General features: G+C 43.7%; 1 pseudogene; it reads left to right on the top strand.

The window, feature by feature from the left end:
• The window catches only part of LOC125095632 (ATP synthase subunit d, mitochondrial-like), a 53,046-nt pseudogene extending 27,556 nt beyond the window's left edge, over window positions 1–25,490 (top strand).
• The last annotated feature ends 789 nt before the right edge of the window (window positions 25,491–26,279 follow it).

Raw genomic sequence — 26,279 nt, 5'->3', positions numbered from 1 at the left:
CCTTGTATTTTCATAATTGTCATGGAAAATTAAGATCCAATCAGAGACACAGCCTACGGCATAGGAAACATATGATTCAGAAAACAGTACAGGATATTTTTCTTGTTGTCACCAGATACTCTGAACCATAGCTACTCACCAAACATTGCAGAACGGCTTTGGACTTGAAAGGACTCTTGGGCCAAAGATTTCTTCACTTTATGATCACCAGAGTCACTGAATGAATTTGATTGTGCTACAGGAAAATAACAAAGACATTATGTGGTACCATTCTCTTGTGTTTGACAGAAAATGTCATGCTTTTAATTGATTCAATTAAAGATCAATTTAATTGATCTTTGGAAAAACGGAAGTGATAGGCAAAACAAAACAAAAAAAAAACAAAAAGAAAAAAACAAAAACAAACCAGCAACAGAGGAGGATGCCAGAGATGGACACTGCCACACAAAATCTTGGCTTTGTTGATGATTTGTAAACTGTGTTCTACTCCGCCATCCTCTTTTGTTAAAAGGTACTGGAAAATAACCCAATTCTTTAGTTTCATTAAGATTTGATGCATGGCACAGTCCCCTAATTATATTCATTTCCCCTTCGTCCTGTCAATAATAGACTCTCCCATGTTCTGCTAAGCATGCAGACCCCATTGCCTTGGCTCCCTGGAAGCTAGGTATGTCATTAAATTCTAGTCGGTGGGACGTGAGCTGCCCTCTAGAAAGAAGGTGCAGTCTGTGCTCTTTTTTGCTTTCCTATTGCAGATGAGAGCAATGCTTTGGGAACAGTGGACCCATAAGGTAGGAGGGTACACTTAAAAACTGAATTGGACTCTCGGTAAATTAGACCTTCATAGAAAAAAAAAATAGAAAAGACCCAGAAGAGCTTGGATTCCTGAAAGATCCCATCGAGCAGAGTCAGTTTCCTGCCCCGCCCTGCCCACAACCTCCGCACTCCTCCATGAGAGGGAAACACGCTTGTGTTCAGCTCAAGGGGCCTCTTGGTTCTAGAAGTGGCTGTCCTTCAGCACCTTGGGCTATGCCTTCATTAGGAGGGGTGTTCTAAATTTTCCACGCCTGGCTATTTTCCAATTGGATGAAAGCTGTGAGACACAGCAGGCATTAAAAGGGAAAAAAGAAGAGTCCTTTAACGCTCTTTCCCCTCTTTTCCGAGGTGGCGGGTGTAGCTCCACCTCCTGTCACCGGTGCTTGTCGCCTATTAGGTGTCCTCAGCATTTGTAACAGCCTTCATTTCATTTTTTTCCTGTTGTTTGCGGAAAGAAATGAAAATGATTGTGCCATGGCTTTGATGACCTAGCCTAGAAGGGGTAAATCTACAGTAAGCACCAAGTAAAGTGGCCATCGTTGACCTCTCTTTCTAGCCAAGTTGGACCATAGGAAATAACTCCATGGAAGAACGACTTTTGCATTGGGAATTCTGCGCGCCCTGGAAATTGGCATCAGGGACGATGCACACTGTAGAGGTAAATAAATACGCGTGGCTTGTACTAAGACTATGGTTGATGGCAGCCAGGCTTACCCTTCCCTAAAAAGATGTACTCCCTTGTGTTTATCTAGCCCCCCAGCTGCATCCCACAGACAGACCCCTGTGCATCAGGCTGCTAACTGAAAGGGAATGGAGAAGCTGTGGGGATGCCTCTGAAATTCCCTCTGACTTATTTAGCCTGTGGGTTGTGGATATTCACTCAAACTCCAGATATATGGGCTCCCTTCATTCAAATCAGAAGATTTGCATCTATCACCCAGGGTGGGGTGGAGGGAAAGGGAGCAGGTGCGACAGACTTCAAGACGGACTTCCTTTTAAGTCAACTGCAGGTTCGTTTTTGTCTCACCCATCCACTTGGTACACCTGGGATGGTAAACAGCTCAGGGAGTCATTCAGAAAGTGGAAATAGAAAAGGTTGCTGGGTCTGCTATTGGGATTCACATAAAAAATTGCTTCCTTGCTTTCTTCTCCTCTCTAAGTAGCTTTTTACTGTCTCTTGGTATAGTTATTTAAATAAGTGTATTGCTGGGAATTCTAGTAGCACAGGGATTGCAGGGACTTCCTGTGCTCTGAGTTAACCGTGTCTTAAATACCATCTGTGGTTCACCTAGTGATATCAAACAAAACGGTGATGATTCCAGAAATAATGTAGATTCCTTCATTTTGGCACAAGAGGTCTTTAATAGTCTCCAAGGCTGCCTTGTTTCTAGCCTCTGTCCTCTGCTGCCCTGGGATATGATCTCAGATGGTAAAGGTCCTGGAACCATCAGGGTAGGTTTTTGGAGCATGATCCATTGTTCCTTCAGATTCTTAATAAATAAGATGGATCTCGTGACCCTCCCCACCAAAATTTTATTTTTATACTCATGAGAGCCTCCGATGGGGTCCAGAGGACAATGCTGAGACACTGAGATGGTTCTCCAGGAAGGAGGTGATTTAGGAAGTAAGAGAGCTCTCTGTTCACTTCCCGCTGCAGCCCCCGCGTGCCAGGCCAGCTTCAGAGGAGAGACCGCATTCTGGGGCCCCAGCCCTTTTAGCTGCCGCCTTCTTTCCTAAGCTCGTTAACAAGCATGCTGATTAGTGGCAATTTCTCTGGTGGTTGTTGTGATGTGGGGATTTGTCCACTAAGAAATGGCCTGGAACCGCAAGTTCATTTAAAATAGTCAATCCTACTGCAGATAGAAATAACTCCCTGTCTATGTTGATCCTAGCTAGTGACCAGCAACCAGGAGGTAAAATCTTGGGAATGGAGGGCTGGGCTTCTGACTCAGCAAAAACCACCATCTGACATTTTTAGCCTCTTCTTTGGTCCTGTCCTACTGCAGGGACTTCCTACAGGCCGAATCTAACAAAACATCTTTACCAGCCCATATTCTGAGATGCGCCAGCTGTCCCCCACTGCTCTTCCCGCCCTTCCCCCATCTACCAATAAGCTTGGGCCCATTTCTTGTTATCCTTCTGATTCATAGCATGTTTCTCTAGGGAATTCCAAGATTTGGATAGTACAACAAAATACCCAAGAAGAGGAGAAAGATAGTTTCACAATAGATCTATAGTTCTCAACCAGGAGTGTATTGAATCCTAGGGGACATTTGACAATATCTGGAGACATTTTTGGTTGTCACAACATGGGAAGCATGTGTGCCACCAGCATCTAGTGGGTAGAGACCAGGGATCCTGCTGAAGACCCACAGTGCACAGGATAGCACTCCACAGCTAAGAATCATCTAGTCCCAAATGTCAGTAAGGCTAAGGTTGAAAACACTGGGAACAGATGAAGACAAAGAAATATCCTCATATATTCTGTGGTTGAGGAAATGGCTTCTAGATTTTTGCTGACCATCGATTACATATAGAAATGGCACTGGGTTCTACAAGAGAGTCTGAGAATAAAAGTCCTATTCATTGACATCAAGTCTCCAATTTACTTGGAAATAGTACATACACAGTGAAAAGTTGTGTTATTTATTAGCGCAATAGTTCACTTGCAAGGGAGATTGTACTTATATTAGTTTGCTAGGCCTGTTGTAACAAAATGCCACAGACTGGGTAGCTTAAACAACAGAAATTTATTTTCTCACAGTTCTGGAGGCAAGAAGTTCAAGATCAAGTTGTCAGCAAGGTTGATTTCTTCTGAGGCCTCTCTCTTTGTCTTGTAGATGGATGTTTTCTCCTTGTGCTTTCAAATGCTCTTCCTTCTGTGTCTTTGCCTTAACCTCCTGTTTTTATAAGGACACCACTCATGTTGAATGAATTAGGGCTCACCCTATTGACCTCACTTAAATGGAATGACCTCTTTAAAGATACTGTCTCCATATACAGTCATGTTCTGATGTACTGGGAGTTAGGACTTCAGCATATGAATTTGGGAGAGGACATAATTTAGCCCTAACAGTACTCTTTTGTTATAACTTGATAAGTAGAAATATAAGAAACATGGAAAGTCATTCCAAGGCATAATATAAAGGCTATCAGACTAAAAAAGATTATTGAAATGCTAACTAAAATAGAGGAAAATGAGCCCAATACACATTAAATTGTTTTTCAGTAAGAAGTAAGAAATGTGGTTGATCTGAATAGTGGTGATATTTTAGGAAATTCTCCAGGAAAAAGGCCAGGTTACTTCCTATCCCAACATGTTTATTAAATACAGATTTATTGAGCTCCTGGTACATTTTTGGGCTTTGCTAGTCTTCTGGACAAAGAATGATTTCTTCCTTTTGGAAGCTCATAGATACATTTGTGTGTGTTTGTGGGTGTGAGTGCAGTAGGGAGTGCAGAATTGGTATTGCATAAGGCAGGAGACTCCTCTATGGAAAAGATAAAAGGACAACGATATTTGTGTGGAACAAGTGCCGAAGAGCCCCACGGACAGAGTGACTAACTCTGACCAGGGTTGTGGGAGGGCAGAAATTTAGCTTGGACATATGGTAGACTGGTAGCTCACAGCTGGTGTCCATTATGATTGCTAAACTAGTTGCTAAGTATTTTGAATGTCACCCCTGGGGACTTGTGGAAGGTGGAAGAAGAGGTAAGACTGTGAACCAGATCTTGTGGGTTAGTAGGAGTTTGCCTGGCTGGGAATAGGTTGGGGAGGAAGAGCGGGGAATTACGGATATAGGGCATTCCTTTGAGATAATAAGGGTTTGGTTCCAGAACTACTGCTGGATAGTCCCACGAATTTTTTGTTCCCTAGTGCATATGAAAATTATGTTTACATGATACCATAGTCTATTAAGTGCAATAGCATTATGTCTAAAAAACAAATTGCATACCTTGATTAAAAAATACCTTTTTGTTAAAAAGTGTTAACCATCATCTGAGCTTTCAGTCAGTTGCAATCTTTTTGCTGGTGGAGGGTCTTGCCTTGTTGATGGCTGCTGACTGCTTCAGCTGGTGCTCACTGAAGACTGGGGTGGTTGTGGGAGTTTCCTAAAATAAGACAACAATGAAGTTGGCTGCGTTGACTGACTCCTCCTTTCACTTAAACACTTAGAAGACATTGTAGATTTACTCACTGACTTAATTTCAATATTTTTGTGTCTCAGGGACTAGGGATGCCCAAGGAGAGGGGGAGACACAGGGGAAAAGCTGGTCAGTGGAGCAGTTAGAACACACGCAATGCTTAAGTTTGCTATCATATATGGGCGTGGTTGGTGAAGCCCCAAAATAATCACAATAGTAACATCAAAGATCTTTGATCACAGAGCATCATAACAAATATAATAGTAATAAAAATGTTGGAAATACTGCTAGAATCACCAAAGCATGGCACAGAGACAAGAAGTGAGCAAAGTTGTGGGGAAAATGGCATCAACAGACTTACTTGGTGCAGAATTGCCACAAACCTTCACTTCATTAAAAAATGCAATATTTGCAAAGTGCAAGAAACCAAAGTACAATAAAATGTTCTTATGGAGGGGACTGCATAGAGTCATGAAAAGGACGAGGCTGTGGGTTAACATGAGGCAAGGACTGCATCTGTCTTGTTAATTCAGTGCTACCAGCTGACACATAGTAGGTTTTTGATAAATGGTAATTGAATAGGTAAATAAATGAAAGGGCACAGCATGGAGAAAGGAGAAAGGGGTATGAGGAGGGTTTGGAGAAGAAATCTGGGCCATGTGCCCAGGGCTGCCCAGAAGTCAAGAGACACAGTGTTTCCCAATCCTAGCATCCCAGGAAGCTCTCCAGGGAGAGATATCTCCAGGGAGATGTGAGAGAAGAGATATTTGGGGATGGGATAGGAAGGAGAGGCTTCCAGCTGCCCTCCACACAGTCACTCAGAAAGGGTAGTTTTAGGGGTTAGATAGCTCTGGATCTCATTCCATGAGACACAATCTCTGACTGTATGGTTTGGTCATTGTAAGTGACCAAGTGTCAGTATTCTCATCTATAAAACTGGAACAACTATCATCTCACTGATTGAGAATTAAGTTAGTAAATGCATCCCAAGCATCACAGGAGTGCCATGTAGTAAGTGCTCCACAAAATGCAAATTAATTTTAGTTCAGGATGTCCACCAATAGAATAGATCACTTTCAGGGTAGACTTATAAATAATTTATTAACTCTACTGATGTTTGAAATTTTTTTAAAGGGGAAGAAAGCTGTCTACATATAGAGTTAAGTGACTTCAAGTACAGATAATAATGGCTTCAAAGATGAACATCTGGCTGAGGTCTCCAGCGAGTGTGACCCAATATCAGTCAAGGTGTAAGTAGACAACCAGCAACTGTGAATGAGTAGCTACAATATCTTGATGGTCTGGTAGGATGATGGAGGAAGTTTCTGGGTATGTACCAGGAGAGTGGAAGTGGGAAGCTGAGGAGAAGGGAAATGATTCAGGAAAGAAGCTGGGACCAGAGGCAAACAGTTGATTTCAGGTCGTTGACTTAGTCTTTGGGTCCTACAGGACATGGAATGCAATGCAGCTGCAGGTGGAGACCTGCTACCCCGGGGATTCGGGGAGGCTTTTCCAACAGAGCTGGTGAGCCACAGTGGTTCCCAAAGATGCAGTGAGCACTCAGAGGAGGGAGAAAGCCCAGGGGCTGGAGTGGTTAGGGAAACCTTCCTGAAGAAGTGGATGGCAACAGGATCTGGAAGACTAGGGGTGTTTGGATGGGAAAAAGTTTGGGTGTTGGAAGAGTTCTTAGGGTTTGTGTCGTATTTGATGGTCTTGGCTCAAGGGACCCAGAGTCATGACTCTTGTCTGGATGTTGCACTCTTCCTCCTGAGGAGGTTCCTGATAGAAATATATGCTCAGGGAAAAGTGACAAATGGGAAATTACAATAAGACAAAAACCTTAAAATCACTGAGTGCTAACTATGTGTCAGGCACTCTTCTAAGCTATTTACACACGTCATTTAATCCTCTTTTTACAGCTCTGTGAAGTAGTATGTAGTAGGCATGATTTAACCCTCACTCTGAAGCAAAGTGTGGTCTGAGAGGTTAAGCAATTTTGCCAGAATGCGTATAGCAAGTTAGTGATGGAACTTCTTTCTAGTTGACTTTCATCCTATCCTCAATGAATTGACTAGAATTCAACTATTTGGTAAAAGAAAACAGAGAAAGGGAGATGGGGAGAAAGGGGTGTGGAGACAAAGAGAGAGAGAGAGAAAGAGCTTCGCCTGTTCTGCTGAATATGATAGGTCCTGAGCATCAAGCCTAAAACAGTCAAGAGTTGCTGGAAAATCCAAAGAAATAATGTGTATTTAAAAAATAAAGGAATACACACACACACACACACACACACACACACACACACACGACTGAAGTATAATATGTACATAGAAAAGTGCGCCAATCACAAGGCCTCAGGCTGATTAATTATGATACAATTAACACACCGGAGAACCTCAGAGGCTCCCCTTGTGCCCTGATCTCCCCCGCCCTAATTTTCCCTTTTCCTTCTTAAAATGCTTTTTTAATGATTTTCCAGCCCCCGACCAAGAAAGGAAGCACTTTGCTCGGGAGGATTGGCTGAGGGTGATGACAGAGGGTTTGGAACCCTCAATGAATAAATTGGAGGATTAATTGAAGGTCATCGAGAAGCAGGGACCAACAAAGAATTGGGAGGATGGACACAGGATTGTATACAGAGCCTCCTATTCCAGGCATTATTCTAGCAACAGTTTAAGTAAGCTTCAAGTGTAATTTTGACTATCTGTAATTCTTGCTGTAGTGCTGACCTAAGCTTTACAATCATTCCCTGTCATCTGAAATCAGGCTGTTTTGATTATCTGCGGGTGTTCTCTGGTCCTCCAAGCAGCGGACCTGCTTTGGCTCACAGCCTAAATGAAATTGATCCTTCTCCTATACAGGAGAGAGGACAGAGGAAAGAGAGATGGTTGGGTTGGACTAGCTCTGTTTACCCTTGCTGTCTCAGAGGTGAGAGATGAACGAAGCCCTTGGCCTGCAAGTTTGGGACTTAGCTGCCCCAGAGAAGCAGCTCCAGATACTGCAAATGGCTTCAGCCAATGGGAAGCCACAGCACCAGAGACTAGGCCCAGGACCACAGACCACTGGCCCCTAGATCAGGCATCGCAAATATAACCCAATCAGCTCAGCAGCCCCACCTCTTGGCGGGGAGCTAAGCGGGGTTTGTGTCCCAGTTGAAGAGAGGGTTAGAAGTCATGGGGGAAGCCCTGTTTGCTCTTGCTTCAGGGCTGGCGATGGGTTGGTTTGGTTGGTTTGGGCTGAACTGGGGAATGGGGGTGCCGGGCAGGGAGGGGAGGTGGGATTGAGTTCATGCTGAGAAGTGGTGGGAGCTAATGGTGGAAAAGAGGTTGCAGCCCATAGCTGAAGGCTTTGCATCTTGGGAAGAGAATTTTAATGGTATTGGGTGGGTTATGAGAAAACCGTTGTTGGATTTTGAGCAGAGCAGTGATGCGGTTGTATTAGATGATGATCGATCATAGAGTCAGTCGGTGGGTGCTGGGGGCCGTGGAGGATTGCAGGGAGAGAATGTTGCGGCATGAGGACAGGAGACCACTGAAGGACCCCGGTGATGTTCGGTGGGACTAGGGTGTGGGAGCGGGCAGTAGGAAGGTGGCTGGTGATGGATTCTAGAGACACTGGAGGAAACTGGTTGGAACTGAGAGAAATATAGTCCTAGAGTCAATCTCCAGAGAAAAGCCGGATAGGAAAGGCTGACAGGTAAAGCCCTGGGAAAACCTTTGTCCTCCTGAACTCAGTGAGTAAAGAGTGACTCCTTCTCTTCTGTTTATAAGCTGCCGTCGTCCCTGGTTCTGGTGGTGCCCTCCTTCACTTTGTGACTTGTCTACTCACCATCCCCCACCCCCAGCTTTACTGGGATTTAGTTGACAGAAAACATTGTGTAAGTTTAAGGTATACAAGTGATGATTTGATACATGTAGGTATTGTGCAGTGTTACAATGAGGTTAGTTAACAGTCCATCTCCTCACATAATTTTTTGTTGCTTTGTGTGTGTGTGTGTGTGTGTGTGGGTGTGTGTGGTAGGAAGATTTAAGATCTACTCTCTTAGCAACTTTCAAGGATATGATAAGATATTGTTAACTATAGTCACCATGTTGTACATTAGATTTGCCAGATTTTTTTGATTTTATAACTGGGAATTTGTACTCTTTGACCAACTTTCTCTCCCCACCCCCAAACCCATGGTAACCACCGGTCTACTCTCTGTTTCTATGAGTTTGTCTTTTTTAGATTCCACATATAAGTGAGAATATACAGTATGTTTTCTTTTTTAAAAAAATATTTTATTTATTTATTTGACAGAGAAAGAGCAAGAGAGGGAACAGAAGCAGGGGGAGAGGGAGAAGCAGGCTTCCTGCCAAGCAGGGAGCCCGATGTGGGGCTCAATCCCAGCACTCCAGGATCATGACCCGAGCCAAAGGCACACACTTAACTAACTGAGCCACCCGGGTGCCCCAACAGTATATTTTCTTTACTGTCTGACTTACCACTTAGCATAATGCTTCAAGGTTCATCCATTTTGTCACAAGTGGTGGGAGGTCTTTCTTTTTTATGGCTGAATAATATTGGATTGTATATCCTACCACACCTTCTTTATCCATTCATTCATCAATGATGCTTCCGTATCTTAGCTTTTGTCAATAATGCTGCCATTAACATGGGGGTGCAGGTACCGCTTTTTTAAATCTCGATTTCATTTCCTTCTGATATTTACTGATGAGTAGGGTTGCTTTACTCTTTTCTTTTTATCCCCATTTGCTAATCTTCTTTCCTTCTCTCTATAAAACCACTCTAATTTTATATCCCTTTGCTTGCAAGTGTTCTTACAAAATGTTTGTTTTTTTGTCTGCATGTAATTTTTTTAAATAAAGATTTTATTTATTTGGGATAGAGAGAGAGGGTACATGAGTGGGGGACAGAGGCAGAGGGAGAAGCCGACTCCCCGCTGAGCAGGGAACCCAATGCAGGATTCGATCCCAGGACTCTGGGATCGCGATGTGATCTGAAGATAGACGCTTAACCGACTGAGCCACTGAGGTGCCCCTGCATGTACTTTTTAAAACTTTTTGTTTATGGGGAATTTGAGGTGAAAGAGTAAAATAAACTTTCTGAGCCCATTATTCATCTTCAGCCACCATCAGTCCATGGCCAATCTGTCCCTATCCACACCCCATCCACCTCCCTCCTTCCAGGCTTCGAATCATTTCATCCATAGATACTTCTGTGTGTTTCTCTGCAAGGTAATAGAACCACAATATCCTTATCAATAACTTAAAAAATCTCATTTCCTTAATCTCATTGACTAGCCAGTGCTCAAATTTTCATCTCTCATAAATTTTATTTGTTTTCAGTTTATTTATATGACTCAGGATTCAAATAAGTGAACACATAAGTATACCTACATAGTGATTGATCGTTATTCCTTTAAGTTTCTTTTAATCAATAGGTTTCCCACTGAAGTGGGTTTTTCCCCTTGTAATTTATTTGTTGACAATCCCAGGTTGTTTGTCCATAGGATTTACCGTAGTGTGATTCTGCTGATGGCTTCATTGTGGTGGTATGACTTCTGTTTTCTTGTAGTCTCTTTGATCTAGTTAGCTGAATTGAAGGACTTGATCAGATGTTTAATTTTTTGGACCAGACTGTTTCATGGTTTCTCTAGTGTCCTTCCATCAGGTTGCCCATAATATATGGTTGTCTCTTTTTTGTGTGTGATATTAGTGGCCATTGATGACCCAAGCCTCGGATCCTGTCAGCTTCTTAGTATATTAGTCAGCTATCAGTGTGTGACAATACTGACACACATGTTCTCTTAGAAATCCAGGCATGGGTTAGCTGTGGCCTTACATTCAGGGTCTCTCAGAAGTCTGAAAACAAGGGGTTGGTTAGGGTTGAAATCATTTCAGGCTCAACTGGGAAAAGATCTACTTCCAAGCACATGTGGTTATTGAGCAGATTGGGTCCTTGAGCTTGTCTGACAGGGTCTCTGTTCCTTGTTGATTGTTGGTTGGAGGCCATCCTCAGTTCCTGGGCACCTGGGTCTCTCCATATTGCAGCTTACTTCCTGGAAACCAGCAAGAGAGACAGTCAGTCGTGGTCTGCTGGCAAAACGGAAGTATAGTTTTATGTAACGTAATCATGGAGGAGATAGCCCATCACTGTACTGCCTCTCATGGATTAGAAGCAGTCCCAGGTCCCATCCAGCATCCAGGGGGATGGGATTATCCAAGGGCATGAATACCAGGGATAAATGGGCTGCCTTAGAGTCAGCCACAATTAGATGTTGCAAAATGGTGATGTTCTAATTCTAGCATTCCTTCTTTGTTTGCTAGCCAGAACACTCCTAGAACAAGAAACTTCCCTTGATATATTATTTGGTTATCCATGGTATAATTCATAGAGGAAAGTCGGACTACATGCTTGATTCTTTCCTCTCATCTACCAGTTTTCAAAATGAACATGTTGATTTCCTTGAATCATCCAGTGGCGACCAATTCTGTGGGCAGGCATTGTTAATTATGTAAATGGTAGTGCTAAGTATTGCATTCTGTTTATTCCTTTTTCAGTGCTGTTTTTCAGATCTCTTAATGCTGCTGCATGCACATCTATCCTTATCTTTTCTTGTTACATAGTATACTTGGATGTGTACCGTTTATTTTATCCATCTGTTCACCCAGTGGATACCAAGACTGCTTTCAAATCTCTGTCACGGTGACCATTCTCATACTTAACACCCTTGTATCTGCCCTGGAGCTGCTGGATGATAGAGTATAATGAGTCACTTTGCTTAAGTGCTGTCAATTGCTTTCCAGATGGCTGCACAAACTTACTTTCTCATGGAAATTATTTATTAACATATGTAGCTCAGCTTAATGAGAGAGTGAACGCCTCAGTGTCCTCATTAATTTTATGCCTTTCACTAAGCTGCATTTCTTTTTGAAAAAGATTTTATTTATTTATTTGAGAGAGGGAGAGAAAGTACAAGCTTAGAGATAGAACCTTCTACTAGATTTTTCCAGCCTGAACTGTTGTAATCTGGTAAATTATCCAAATTCTATTCCAAAAACGAGGAAGAAATTATCCAAATTATCCAAATTCTATTCCAGAAATGAGGGAGAAGTGGGAGGGGAGAAGAAGGAGAGGACAAGGGGAGAACTGGGGAAGAGGCAGGGAAAATTACTTCACATATTTAGGAAGGGGCAAGAGGGAACCTTGCCTTATCCTTCACCCAATCAGCATCTCATTTTATAGACATGGAGACTGGGACTCGGGGTAAAGCCATTTCTCCAAGGGTGACTTTGTGCATGTAAGATGTTAGGCTAGTCTGTTGGCTCCCAGGTGAGGTCTGGGAGGGTCAGGGGTAGGGGACAGGGACTAAGGGTAGAGAGGGATGAGCAGGCAGCTGAAGACTGAGGCGGCTTGGGGGAAATCATTACTTAGGAACCAGCAAAGGAGACACAATTGGGAGGTGGGGAACATCGGCCTTTTGTCATCTCATGGAGACGTGCTCCTTCGCAAACACTTTACAAGCAGCTGATGTAATCTTCATCACCACTCTAAGGAAGGAGTGATTTTCATCCCTCCTTCAGAGATGTAGGAACAGAGACTCACAGTTATTAAGTAACTTCCTCAATGTCTGGCGGTTAGAAAGTGCCAGATGGCAACTCACAATCAACCCAATTTGTTGATGCAAAACCTTTGCTCTTACACAGGCACACAAAGAGAGTGTTTCAAGGAGGGTGTGATTAATGGAGCCTCATGCCAAAGAAAGGTCAAGGAGAATGAGGAGAGGAAGTGGTTTCAGAGCTTGTGGTCTTAGGTGGAAAAAGCCTTTCCCCAGTTTCCTTCGGCTGCTGCTGTGGGGCAGTGGGAGGTCATATCTACTGATTTGGGGAGCCTTGAAGATGAGGAGAAACACTGAAATCATTTTGGACCACAGGCAAGTGGAAATACATGGTTGGATCTTGAAGCCTTAAATTATAGGCAGCTTCAAACCGAATTTTTCTGGCTTAATCACAGAGTTAAGGAAACCATAAGTAACCAGTATGAAAGTGGCTTTTGCTTAAGCCCATAAAATTAGAATAGACAATAAAATAGGGAATATTCAAATGATGTCGATGACAGAACTGCCAGGAGCGAGGGCAGAGAGATTCCGTGAAAGTGTCCTTTGTGAGTGCCTGTGTCAGCAGAACCTAACAGAGTGGGAAGTTTGTCTGACTTGCAAGTCCACTGAAAAATTAACGTGTTGGGTAGCAAGGAGAAATTGATGATCGATGAGCTTCTCTACCTGCATTCTCTTCTTTGGAGAAGAGATTTCAATTTGGGCATCTTAACCAAGAAAGAGGTTTTTTTTTTTTTTTTTCTTTTTTTCCCCTTTCTCAAACAGCATGTTAATGAGTGGGGCAGAAATAAATCCATTGCTTCCAAAAAATACAGAGATTGTAGTTCAAGTGGCAGAGTGCCAGGCAAGTTGCATTTTGGGTTTTAAAAAACCCAGCATTTCATGACCATGGTAAAGACGGAGGCAGGGTTGACAGGAGGAGCTCTTTATTAAAGCCAGGTGTGAGCTGTCTCCTCTTCCTGGCCCGGACGCTGCCTGGGCCCCGAGGACAATTTCCTGTGGTGGTTGTGCCTTCTTGGCCTAAGTCCCTGGTGCACCAGAATCTTTTCTGTTGCTCCCACGATCTCTCTCTCTTTTTTTTTTTTGTCCCTTTCTCCCCTTTATTTTCCTTCCTTCCTTCCTTCCTTCCTCCCTCCCTTCCTTCCTTCTTTTCTTTTCTTTCCTTTCTTTCTTCCTCTTTCCTTCCTGCTACAGACTGCGTGTTTGTATTCTGCCAAAATTCCTGTATTGAGGCCCTGACCCCCATGGGGTGGTGGTTTGGAGATGGGGTCTTTGGGAGGTAATTAGATTTGGATGAGGTCATGGGGGCAGAACTGCCATGATGACATGGGTGTCCATAGAAGGTGGTAAAGAGACCAGAGCTCTCTGTTGGCCATCTGAGGACACAGTGAGAAGGTGGCTGTCTACAAGCCAGGAACTGGATCCTTACTGGAACTGGACCAGGCTGGCATCCTGATCTTGGACTCTCATTCTCCAGAACTGTGACCAATGTTTGTTGGTTAAGCCCCCCAGGCTATGGTATTTTGTTACAGCAGCCTGAGCAAATTAGACACCTCTCTTGCAAAGCCTACTTCCTTGAGCAGTTTCACTACCATCGCTAATATCAAAGATGTTTAAAAATTATTCATAATTCCCACATTTGGCTCATGGCATTGGACCAATAGGATGTTATCTGTGTTCAACATGACAGTAGTAGAACTTCTTTGACCCAGGAATGAGCATTCCTGTTTACCCTTAGCTGAGGAGAGGCAGCATTTGTACCTTTTGCTGGATAACTTCTTCTGCAAAATAAGGTGATACCGCTTGCCTCACCATAGACGTGGTGTGAATGAATGGTCAGAAGTGAATTAAAAATGTGAAAGTGCCTAGCTCAGTGCCTGGCGTGTGGAAGCTACTTGGTAAATTCTGGTTGCCCTGAATATAAAAGAAGGATGGCTGATCCATTCCACCTTCCAAAGGAAAGGGGGATCTGTCCCTTCCTTGAAGGAAAAGAAGTGAGAAAGTCCTGAAAAGGGAAGAGAGAAGTCAGGGAATGGAACTTGATGATCTGTGCTCTGAGCCAGCTGCTTTGTAGGAGATGGAAGGTATTGGGAAACTTGTAGAATTTGAAGAAACCTGGAGAGAAGACAGCATCATCCTGGGTACTGGATGGCGACATTTTATTACGGGCATTAAACTGGTTAACACCTGAGGTCACCTAGAGAAACCCTGTGGGATCACTGTTCATGTTCAAGCTGACGCTTCCTTCCAACCCATGAGGTTAATGAGGGCAAAGCTCTCAAGCGATCTCCACAGTGTCAAATCCAACATGTGTTTTTTGGTTCTGGCTTTCTTTGACCTCTGGAAAGTATCTGATATTAGGGACATCCCCCTCCAAAGTCTTCTTTTCCAGTGGCTATGTGACAAAATCGATCTAATCTGTCTTAGGATCCTTCTTTGGGTTCTCTTCCTCTGTGTGTCCTTCAAGAACTGGTGTTGCCAAGGTTTCGATGCTTCTCTTTCTCCCATCCTTTTAGGTAATTTTATTTCTTCACTTTTAACCCCCACCTACATATAGACGACACCCAGCATACAATTGCTGATCTTCCTCATGAAGTCCTTCTAATTCAGCTTGCTCTAGCCAGCTGCCACACCCATCAGATCTCCCTCTTGCATGTCCCTGCACCCCCTCAGCCCTCCAGCCCCATCCCAGAGCTGCTTTAGGCGAGGCCCCTGCTTCTCGTCTGGAAGAGCTATGACTTTCTACCATGCCCTGACATCTGGTTTTGCTCTCTCATCCCTTTTGGCAGGAAAGTGAACTTTCTAAAACACATAAGCTTTAAAAAAAAATTCAACCTGATAGTTTGTCTTTTAATAAATAAACTTAATATGTTGCTACTGATTGTGATATTGTCGTAATTGGACATATTGCTACTATCTTAAAAATATGTATTTTTATTTCTCCACAACTCCTCTTTCTCTCCATTGTTTTGGAAACTGTACATTTAATTTTTTTGTTAAGTCATCCGTATGTTTTTCGTATACATGGATGTCCTAACTACGTCTAAAATGATCCAGCAGGTCTATCCTCATCCTTAACAGGACATATATCACTGAATGTTTCAAATATCACTGCTGTGCTTGGGGTAGAGTTGGAAAGTTCTCAACTTGAGCTCACAACAGCATCTTGCCAAGTGCGCCCTTCAGGTTTGTCTTTGTTCTCCCATACTTGTTCCATAGCAGGCAATCCCCAAATTTTGATGGTTGGCCACTACTGAGATGTGGCCCTCCTGGAGACACAGAGGCCAGAAGGTAAGAAAACTCAAGTCAGGGAAAGTTCTGCATGTTGAACTGGGCTTCACATACTCCACTGGGCATTTGAGATCTTCCTTTTCTGAACAGAAAGTCTACCTCAGAAATCCCGACTTCCTGGCGGACCATAAGGGTGTTCAAGGGTCCTCAATACCGGAGACAGTCCCGATCTTCTTAGTGTAGAGAAGCCGTCCTCACCCACTTAAGAGACTTCAGTGTCAGTGTTTAAAGAATGATGTCCTGTAAGCTGACCTGTCCTTCATCAGATGATTTGTAGCCTTAAATTGGAGTCTTTGGATCCGTGGGTCAGTGTTTGTCTTCAGCGGGCAACTCCGTGGTGGAGACGGGAGTTGCTGATGGCTGATGGGATAGCAGCTTGTGTGAAAAGCTGATCTCAGATAATCCTTAGAGCAGATAACCTGCTTTAGGCTAATCAGGTACCTTCTGTGGAGAAAAATAAGTCAGTAATATACTCTCAGCAGGAAATTTTGTCAGTGGGTTGTCAGAACTCAAGGGTGTGATTACAATCTAACTTCAGTGTAACTTTGACTCCTCTGTGTATTTTTCTCATTTATCTTGTGAGTCATAGAAATATTTTGATGATGGCAGCAAAGCCGATGGCTATTTGTATTTGATTTTCCCCAAGCTGGAAGAGTCTTATCCAACTACAGGAAAAAAAAAAAAAAAGAGTGCCACATTGTTATGGTTCTATATTTCTAGCACATGACCTCAGCTCTTCGCCCTTATTGGAAATATATGAAGTTTAGAAGACTGAGCCCTGGGTGCATTGGGCATCCGGGTTTGCTGCAAGTTTCTGCAGTCTGGGCTCCTAGCCGGTTGCAGGTGATATAGGAGATATAGCATGTTTTTGCTTGTCCAACATCCATTTCTATCCTTCTAAGAACTGAATGCTTTTCTCTTATGGAGAACATATTCCATAATGTGAGACAGGTCTCCCCTGCCACAGAAGAAGCCACATGATCCAAGAATAATTTGGGAGTGGATATGTGACCCAGGACATTTTTGCTGGAATAATTGGAAAATACTCTCATTCCACCAGAGCTCTGTGCTGGTAACCATCTTCAACCTTTTGGAGAACACTTGTCCAACAGGTGGAGATAGGCACTGCTCTCTCTAGAGACATCTATATTTTGGGGTGCGTGGGTTGCTCAGACTGTTAAGCATCGGAATCTTGGTTTTGGCTCAAGTCATGATCTTGGGGTTGTGAGATCGAGTCCCATGTCAAGCTCAATGGGACGTCTGCTTGAGGGTTCACTCTCTCTCCCTATGCCCCCCCCTGCATGCTCTCTCACTCTCTTAAAAAAATAAAAACGTTAAAAAAAGACATTTACATTTTTATTTCAAATTTATTTATAATAAAATTTGAATATATTTAAGATGTACAACATACAATGTGATGACTTTATACATATAGTAAAATGACTACTACAGTCAAGCTAATTAACATGTCATCTCCTTATATAGTTACGTTCCTCTTCCTTCTTCTTCTATTTCTTCTTTTTTGTGGTGAGAGTACCTGAAATCCATTTTTTTTTAGCAAATTTCCAATATTTAATACAGTATTGTTAACCCATAAATATACTGCGTATTAGATCTCTAGAATTTTTCATTCTACATAAATGCAACTTCATACCCTTTGACAAAAATCCCCCCACCCCACAACCCCTGTTCTACTCTCTGCTTCTACGTATTTGTCATTTTTAGATTCCACATGTAAATAAGATCATGCAGTACTTTTTTTTATTGTGGCTGGCTTGTTTCACTTAGGTAATGTCCTCTAGGTTCATCCATGTGGTTGGGAATAACAGGATCTCTTTTTTCTCAGGCTAAATAATATTCCACTGTATGTTTGTTTGTGTGTGTGTGTGTGTGTGTGTGTGTGTGTGTGTATGACACACATTTCTTTATCCATTCATCTGTTGATGGACACTTAGTTTGTTTCTATGTCCCAGCTATTGTGAATAATGTTGCAATGAACATGAAGGTGGGGGTATATTTTGGAGGTATTGATTTCATTTCTTTTGGGTATACACCAGAATAGGGATTGCTGGATCCCCTGGTAGCTCTATTTTTAATTTGGGGAGTGGGGATGACTTCCATATTGTTTTCCATAATAGCTGCACCAATCTACCTTCCTACCAACACCTCATCCAACCACATTCCTGTATCCCAACCACATCCCCACCAACAGCTGTCATTGTTTACCTTTTGGGATAACAACTCTGATGACATTATTGCAGACCTCATATCCAGCTTTGCCTGAAGTCAAATGCACCCAAGTTTGTAAACCCCTGGATTTCTTTCTTGGCTCTTGCTAATTTGAGTTGAATATCTGTCCCTTGAGATTGAAAGTGTCCTCATCCTTATCCATAGAAGTTGGGAGTGGGAGTCATTCATCAGAAATCTTGATGAGAAGCTCATGTATGCATTTCACCCAGTCTGGGCCCAAGCTATTGATGCTGTGTGCTTCATTACCGGGCCCACCCAGGGTGTCAGTTCATGAGGCTTACTGGGCAAGCATTGATTTGCCCAAGAAGTCAACTTATTTGATTAACTGAAGCAGGAGGAGCCAAAGTCAAAACTGGGGACAGGGAGAAGAGGAATAGGACCATGTAATAGGGCATCTGCTTGTCCTTGGAACCAGACAGAAACCAGAAGTATTGTGTGCCAACCTGCAAGAAGGGCCAGCAACTGAGGATGTCCCTCTCTGGACACTCGAGCTGCTTTCTGTCCGCTCACCCAAGGCTGCTGAAACACCAGTTTATCCAGAGAGTCAAAGTCATTTTCCCCAGTCTGCAAGGTCTCCCAATTTCTAGGAAACTTCTCCAGTCATCAGACCACACTTCTTCCCTACCTTGGGGAAAAGATAAGCAGCAGTTAGAACGAGTCAGTGGGCACAAGATTGTACAAACAACAAGGGAAAATGTCCCATAGATGAATGAGACGTGTGTGCTCTGTGTAACTAGAAGCCTCTGCAGAACAAGTAGATGTTCTAGAAATTCAAGGTGAGGAGGACAGGACGGGGAACCTCAGAGCTTGCCACCTCCTGACAGAAGCTGTGGAGCTTCTGACTCAGGCCCACACAATCCAACCGTAGTGAGTCTCTGTGGGGTGGGAGGGGTGGCAGGGGAAGAAGGAACAGAAATGAGTGTGTAAGGCAAAGCAGATGTGAGGAGGAGGGCTGATTCAAGATTAGGATCTTGTTCTTTCCTTCTGTGCATCATGTTATGAAGGGACCCCTGAATCTTAATATGGACTGGAACAGAAACAAACTGTCTTTGGGGGCAAAGCACGGGGGTGGTTCAGGAGGATGGAACAGGAGAGGAAGTGGTTTTGTAGGAGGATGAAAAAGAGGTGAGTGAACACTGTTTCTTAACCAGAAGCTGCCCTCGAGGTATGCAAGGAAGGCAAGGAATTCTGGACTTCTAGGGAGACCCCAGACCTCAGGTCCTGACCCATGTAGAGCACAGAGGGCTGGGACCAGAAGAAGCCTGCTGAGGAAGTGGGATTTGCTGCCACAGGAAGGTCTCCTGCGCTGACCAGTCCTAGCCACGACTGACATTTAAACAGGAAAGCGCGCACACAGAACAAGGGAACATGCTCTACCCCCTCCGTCTAGACACCTTGGGCTGGGAGACTGGTCCCTTCTGTCAGTCTCCTCATGGTGTATAATCCATTACCTCAACCTTCCTGGCCTTTCATCCACAAACTCCGCTGTGTATCATTCATTCACTGCCTACGTGCCACATGACATGTCCTGTCAGTGCCAGGACAAAAGAGTGAAGGGACACATGTGGTTTCTGCCTTCACCTTTCTGCCTTCTCCATGTCTGTCAAACCCCTCCATCCAATTGCCCTTTTCAAGGGCTGATGACTGAGGTGTGCACACAGTCTGTGTTCCTAACCAAGGAAAAACCTCCGAGCTGTCTGTGGTGCGTCAGCATCCTCCCCCTGTCTCCTGTTCCCAGCCTCTGCCCTGCCAGTTGTGGTTCCTCAGGCTGATCGTGGGCAGGAAGCCTCGGCTGGCCTCCACACCATCAAGGTCTTCCCTCTGCTTCTCCAGCCCTGCCCCTAAACAGGGAGACTCTGGGGAGGCCAAAATCTAATCATTCACTCCACTGATTTAATGTGTAACAAGAATGGGAGATATTGCCCTAGGAAAGAGCTTCCTAACACATCTGAAATCCTTGCAGCGGTGTCAGAGATGGAACTAGGTAGACAGCACACATTAGACATTATTATTTCTATTCCATTCATTCCCATTTAACAGTGGGTTCCTCATGTGAAACCCAGCTCAGAAATAGTCAAATGACCTGTTACAGTCACCACTGTACAGCGTGTCCTGAAGAGAATTAAAAATGCATGGAGAAAAGCTGGTCAATTCAGTTGCTGTCTAGAAACCTTGAGCCCAAGTCTATCCTGGGCCTCTTCCAGGGTTCTAGAACACACACTGACATTAGATGGGAGCTTTCAACTCTGGGCCCTCAGGTATTGACAGGATGTGACTTGCTCATGGGTTCATGGTGGGAGAGTGAAGTGTGTGAAGGCAGGTGACCAAAACTGGACGTGGTCCAAGGGATGAGAGCTTTACCTGAGGTAGGAGTGTTTTACTGGTTGCTCTACTTGGTACTAGAACAAATCTGACAAATTCTAGTCCGCACGGAAACCTCTTGCAGAGCACCCCGGTCTTGTCAGCAACTCTCCCTACATGGTGCTATCCCCAGCTTGGGTTCGCCATGGAGAGACTTCCTTTTGGGTACCTGGGGCAGACGTGGCCACAACCACAGGAGTCCTGGGCTGAGTCTTCCTTGTGGTGAGGAGACAGGGTTGGCTGACATGATGGAGCCAGTACTCCAGGATCATGCTGGTTCACCAAGTTGGTCAGTTGAAAAATTCCTTAAAATACCCCAGGGGCATGTTTTTATTTTGTATTGTTTTTTAAGGACTAAATATTCCAAGACCCTGATGCCAGAAAAGAGAGCTCTATGACTCTTATACAACTGGCCATGTTGCAAGTTTAAAAAAATTAGTTAAAAGACTAGAAATTATGGTTACAAAAATATCTCTGCTAATAGTTTACTGTCTGGCTTGAGTGAGTTTGACTTTAAGGTGTGGTGGCTCTGGAAATTTATCGTGAGTCACTCCATAATAACAGGCTGCACTATCAGGCATCAGCCCACACACAATTTTCCAGCCCTGAACTTTGAATGTTTCTTACAAAATGAAAATAATACAGTCTTATGCTTTATTCTAGGGATGAGGTGGTTGATACCACTTTAGACTTTGCTGAAGACTTGTGAATTTGATGTTTCCTATGAAATCAAAATGTTTGGAGGAAACCTTTTGTTTTCCGTTGGCAGACACAAATCTTTAAGAGAAAAACCATGCACATACAGTCTGTTGTCTATAGGTTGATTGCCTCCTTGTGCGTTATTTGCTTGATCTGGACTATCGTCTCTCCAAGTGGCCATCTCAGCCCTTGGAATCATAATTACACATTCGAAGGAAGACTAAACTAGCAAACACAGATGGTTATCTCTCTGCTTGCTTTATTTTCTCCTGTCTTTTTCTTGTCTTTGTTCTCTTCCTGTGTTTGGAAAACCATAGATATGCTTTCTCCTGTACTGAATCAGCATCATGGAGGAGACAGTAAGTAGATACCTTTTTTTCTTTATACATGGGGCTTGGTCTAGAGTTTTAATGGTTATTCTAGTGCAACTGGGCTCTTGGAAGACCAACTTTTATTGTGTCAACTCATGAAAGCCTGAAAGTCTTTCTCCGTCTGGGACCTCTTCTTGACTCATCGAAGTCTTCCTCAGCATTCATGGTGCTGCTAAAATCCTTCTTTCTGCAGGTTTCCTGCTTGTCCTTGTCTCTTATTCAAGATTCCCATGGCAAACACCACGTACATCCATTTTGGATGCTTGGTTGCTGTGTTTAACTCATCTTTGCCTACTCATCTCCTCAACTGGTCTGTAATTTCCTTGAGGGGGAAAAATATTTTGTTCGTTTCTGTCATCCTCATTGTTTAGTGCACAGAAGGCACCCCAGAAATGCTGATTCATTTGTAAAGGTAGTTTGTATGTACATTAACTCTCATTTAGGGCAAAACTGTGTGACAGATGCCCTAGGAGGCTTTTTCACCTCCACTGTCTTGTTGAATCTTCCTAAGGACCCAAGGAGATAAATATCATCATAATTTTTTAGGTGGTGGAACTAAGACACTAAGAGCATCCCTGGCGTCTCCCAAGCCAGGAAATGGCATTCCATCTGTACAGCGAGAATAGGATTATCAAGGCTAAGTGGCAGGGATGCTTCCTTGTCCAGAGAGGGAAGCCTGCTTAGGAAGTTGGCTTGAGGAGCCCTGGAACCTGCTGGATGTACTTCAGGGAATAACTGTGCAAGCTGCTGGCCCGCTCCCCCACACTGGCCTGGACCCACGGCCCCAGCTGGGGCTGGAGACCTGCCACTCGAGTGTCTCTCTAAAGTCCTCCGTTCGTTCTTCTGATTATATCCTTGTTATGCTAACTGACATCACAGGATCCTGATGACCGTGGGCAGGGAGATCGCCTCTACAAGCTCTGTCTTTTATTTTCCCTGGATTGTGCTTTTTTTTTTCTTCTCTATTTGATGGACTTGTGTCCTTTGCACCATCTCCCAGACTGCTTCCTTGGCAAGTTTTCTTTCAGAGTCTGCTCTGGGCAGAAAGGATAAAGGAGAGCATCTGGCCCAGAGGATAAGGAAGCTACTCTGCAGGAACTGCTCTAAAGTCCCTTGAACCCATGGTGGGTGAGGGGGCTCGCTGCAATCTGCGTGTCTGTGCTCACAGAGCAACATGGCTGCACCGTGCACTGGGCTGCTCGCCCCCCCCCCCCCCGCAGTGAACTCGAACCAGCTTCCCTGGATGAGAGTCTGCCTGACTATAGTGAGGAACGATTCCGGTGCCTAGCAAAAGAGCATTACAACAAAAAGAGAAGACTTGGCCAACGTACTCCAGTGGTTTTATATGATTTTCTTATGTTAGTCAATAAACCAGTCTTGGTGGGGGAGGGCTGTGAAAAGTTTCACCCGAACACGGCAGTTTCTCAGTGTCAAATGTCTGTCACAAATTTTGCTTGTGGTCACCTCCGAAGCCTACAATTTAAAAAAAAAAAAAAAAAAAAAAACACACACACAGCAATTATCTCAACCAAAGTGCTATTGAGTGCACTTTCCAGTGGTTGGTCCTCAGGCTCCTTTCCCAACAATGTTTTCCTCGTGCAAAAAAGCCCAAAGGAGCGTGTGCGTGGCTCCTGAAGCCGAGAAGTCAACTCTGCGGAAAATTTGCATGCCGTAATTGAGTTGCCGGGAATACTCAAGACATAATTCTTCAGGCTTGCAATGATGATCACAGGTCCCTGCAACCTTCCAGGCTGGCAGTGGAAATGGCCACCAGACACTTCCAGTCCCCTGTCATCTGGGTATTAGATCGAAACCTCATAACCCAGCTCAGATCGCCTGGTTTTTAGGAGGTGATAGCTGGTGAACCCTCAGCTTTCCTCACCCTTAAGCTCCTGCAGGAGGTTAGGATTTTATAACTCCTTTGCCAAGTATTATGTTGGACTGAACAATTTAATACAGAGACATCTCACAACCCTGGCTATAGGGTGTGCTCTTGGAGGGAAAGCCTGTAGTAGATGCAGAGTACTTTTGAATGAATGAACCAAGAGATGAATTTTGCACTTTTTGGAATTTTGGGAGTGATTTGACCCCGTGCACATACATGACATGGAAGTGTGCCTGGGCTTGAGGAAGTCCCTGGGCTGAAGTTGAGGAAGAAGCCCCAGTAGAATCCCTGTGGATAATTTTCAAGAAAATTACTTGGCCAATCATTCCTGGATGCTGGGCTGAATTTAACATAGGGGTTATGAATCTGCAGAAATTCCTTGTCTGCCCTAATGCGCAAACATACAATACGAGATGAGTATGAGTATTTTTTGTGTTTGCGTATGTGTGTGTGGGGGGGTGATAAATTGGATCCTGTCACTATTCTGCAATGAAGCAGCAGACACAACTGACTTAAAGGAAGCTTCCCTCACTCCATCATTCTGCCAGGTTATACCCTGGGATCACCTCTTGTGTGTGTATTCGGGCACCCTTTCCTCTGAGTCTGGATCTTGAATCATAAAATGCTTCCATGGTGGAAGCTTTAGACATCCAGAGTCCAAGAAAGCTCAGACAGTAAACCTTAATGTGCAGATATGGAGAAGTGTTGGGAGGATGTTTCTTGGTATTATCTAGGTTGAAGGCAGGTGAAAACTTTCTTCTGGAGGTTTTGGATGGCTGTCTCTATGGTCCTGAATTCCCAGGGCCAAACAGAGGCAAAACTGCCAAATGAAATCTATCTCTGGAAGTTTCTCATCTCCCTTCCCCTCTATTGTCTGCTCTTTCCCAAGATAATGGTGCATTTCTGAAAGGTAATGAGTTTGCAATGGTGTCCAAACCCGTTGCACAGATGGCTTTTTCCTTGGCCTCTTATCAAATGCTGGGTCCAAGATGATACTCCTTTGGATACTTGATACTTGAGATGACTCTGAGTTCAACTGGAACCTCCAGTGAAGGCTAGTGCTAATAATGACATGTGCTCTGCTGGGCAGCATTTACAGAAGTGAGTACCGATTGAAGAGGTAATGGTTCTAGGGTGTTCTGCACTGGTCAGATCATGTGTATTCTGTTCTCGGAGTCGTCCTTTAAGAGGAACATTGGTAAATAGGGACACATTCAGAAAAGGGTGAGAAAATATGAGGACATGTTGTGGGAGGAATGAGGGAAGATTTGGGTATTTGCAACTTGACTAAAAAGGCCAGAAAGATCCTAGAATCTGACCTAGTTTGAACACCTGTCTGGTGTTTGAATTCATCTTCTATGTATCTCTACTAGATTAATTGACTACACTTGGTCTGAATATCTGTTATGACTTAAAACTAGAACCAAAAGTTCTGTTCCTTTCTGCTGTGGACTCTGGGCAGCCAGGGTTGGTGAAGGATCTCAAGACGGCTGGGTGAAAACTTGCTCTAAAAACCATTGACTGGGTAGCTTTTGGGGAGATCATACCCTGAAACCAGAAGGTCATTGCTAACTCCCTGAAATCTTGGAATTAGACACTTATTTCCCAGTTGACTACTCTCCCTGAGAAACCCCCTGTTACCGACTGGGCTTACTACAAGGCCAATGTGGTGAAGGCTGGCTTGGTAGATGACCTTGAGAAGAAGTTCAGTGCCTTGAAGATTCCTGTGCCAGAGGATAAATACACTGTTCAGGTGGATGCTGAAGGAAAAGAAGATGTGAAAAGTTGTGCTGAGTTTTTGTCTGTCTCAAAGGCCAGGATTGTGGAATATGCAAAACAGCTGGAGAAGCTAAGGAACATCATTCCGTTTGATCAGATGACCGTTGAGGACATGAATGTAGCCTTCCCAGAAACCAAATTAGACAAGAAGAAGTATCTCTATTGGCCTCACAAGCCAACCGAAAATTTATAAACTTGAGGTGGGGAGAGAGCTCTGGCCCTTGTATTATAAACGCTGGACATTAAAAATAATGGATACGGTAAAAAAAAAAAAAAATACTAGAACAAAAAACCTAAAACTCCAGAACATGGCAGCCTCCTTTAAATATGTTAAGCAGAATGGTGTAAAACCTCTGGAAGGCAGGACCTTTGCCAGTGTGAAGAAATGAGAGGAAGGCATTTTTCTCCTTCAATATGGCCCAAAGATCCTTGGAGGAAGTGTGAGGATTTAAGAGTAGGCACTGGCACTAGATGTAAGTTCCCCACCAGTGTCAAGATCTGCTACATTTATTTATACCTAGTCAAGTTAAGTTAAGTTAAGTTTCTTTGGTGACAAGGAATATAAAACTCCAGGAGCCAAACTTAAGTAAAAAGAAGCTATAGCATGGGGCACTGGGATGGCTCAGGCGGTTAAGCATCCCACTCCTGAGTTCAACTCAGCTAAAGTCTTGATCTCAGAGTCGTGAGTTCAAGCCCCATTTTGGGCTCCATGCTGGGCATGGAGCCTACTTAAGGAAAAAAAAAAAAAATAAAAAGATGTAGGGAAGAATTCAGTGGTGCATCTCATCAACCAGAAACAAAGTATTGACCAATCACTGAAGCTAAGCCTGTAAATTCCAGCACTATAATTATTAGGGCACATGGTCTTTTCCTCTACTTGTCTTTATTGCTCTACTCTTTTTCAGATGGCTCCCCCCCACCCTACTTACAACTTCTCCCCCATAGTTTTGGCCTGGTTATATCACCGTCTCTCACCACCTGGGAATCTCTGACCACCAGAGAATCCTGGCTCTGCCTGAATTTATCTCTCAACTCCCTCCTGAAGAATTAGCTTCTCTGTGCCTCT

This window comes from Lutra lutra, chromosome 3, assembly GCF_902655055.1.
Source record: "Lutra lutra chromosome 3, mLutLut1.2, whole genome shotgun sequence".
Taxonomy (NCBI): Eukaryota; Metazoa; Chordata; class Mammalia; order Carnivora; family Mustelidae; genus Lutra; species Lutra lutra.
This window is presented reverse-complemented; position numbering and strand designations above follow the sequence as displayed.